The sequence below is a fragment of the Seriola lalandi genome, unplaced genomic scaffold (assembly GCF_002814215.2).
Source record: "Seriola lalandi dorsalis isolate HSWRI2012SDOR001 ecotype SW California unplaced genomic scaffold, Sedor1 jcf7180002054630, whole genome shotgun sequence".
Lineage (NCBI taxonomy): Eukaryota > Metazoa > Chordata > Actinopteri > Carangiformes > Carangidae > Seriola > Seriola lalandi.
Window position 1 is genome coordinate 1,453,673 of NW_019525183.1, and position 589 is coordinate 1,454,261.

The window sequence follows — 589 nt, forward strand, 5'->3', positions numbered from 1 at the left end:
CAGGTGACCACCACAGGCCCTGATTGGTTGAGAACATCTCCTCTGGAAGGGGGAAAGTGTGAAGCTGATTTAGTTCAGTTCCTTATGCTATAAATAAATAAATAAATAAATAAAACAAGCATGTGCTCACGATTGTGGTCAAAAGGTTTTTCACAGTGAAATGCTGGAGAAACGATGACATCAAAAAAGCATTGCTAAGATTTCTGACCTGGCTCACACTTTGTTTGCTTCAACAACACCGACGCAAATGTCACAATTTTGTAGTTATTTCCCTTGACTGTTTGTACTTTCTGTCTCTGTCCCGTTTGCCCCACCTGTGTTCAATCACCCTCTCCTCCCAGGTGTGTGCGCGCACACACGCGCGCACTCCCCTTTTTCTGTCTGTCGCTGCCCCTGGTCTCCAGCTTCCAGCCAACCAACCCAGTCAACTCCTGGTCACCCTCCAGAGAGACCCAGTCTTCGCCGTCAGCCTCCAGAACCAACCCTAAACCCTAAACCCTAACCAGAACTAACCCTAACCCTAACCCTAAAAAATGAATGACACCCTCATAGTTTCACACGTGCCACTCACCCTCATAGACCCAGTCTG

General features: G+C 47.5%; 1 long non-coding RNA gene across 3 annotated transcripts in view; it reads right to left on the reverse strand.

Annotated features, from left to right (window-relative positions):
* Nucleotides 1–589, reverse strand: part of LOC111665274 (uncharacterized) — a 33,498-nt gene that overhangs the window by 19,636 nt on the left and 13,273 nt on the right. The gene's annotated exons all lie outside the window — the stretch shown is intronic.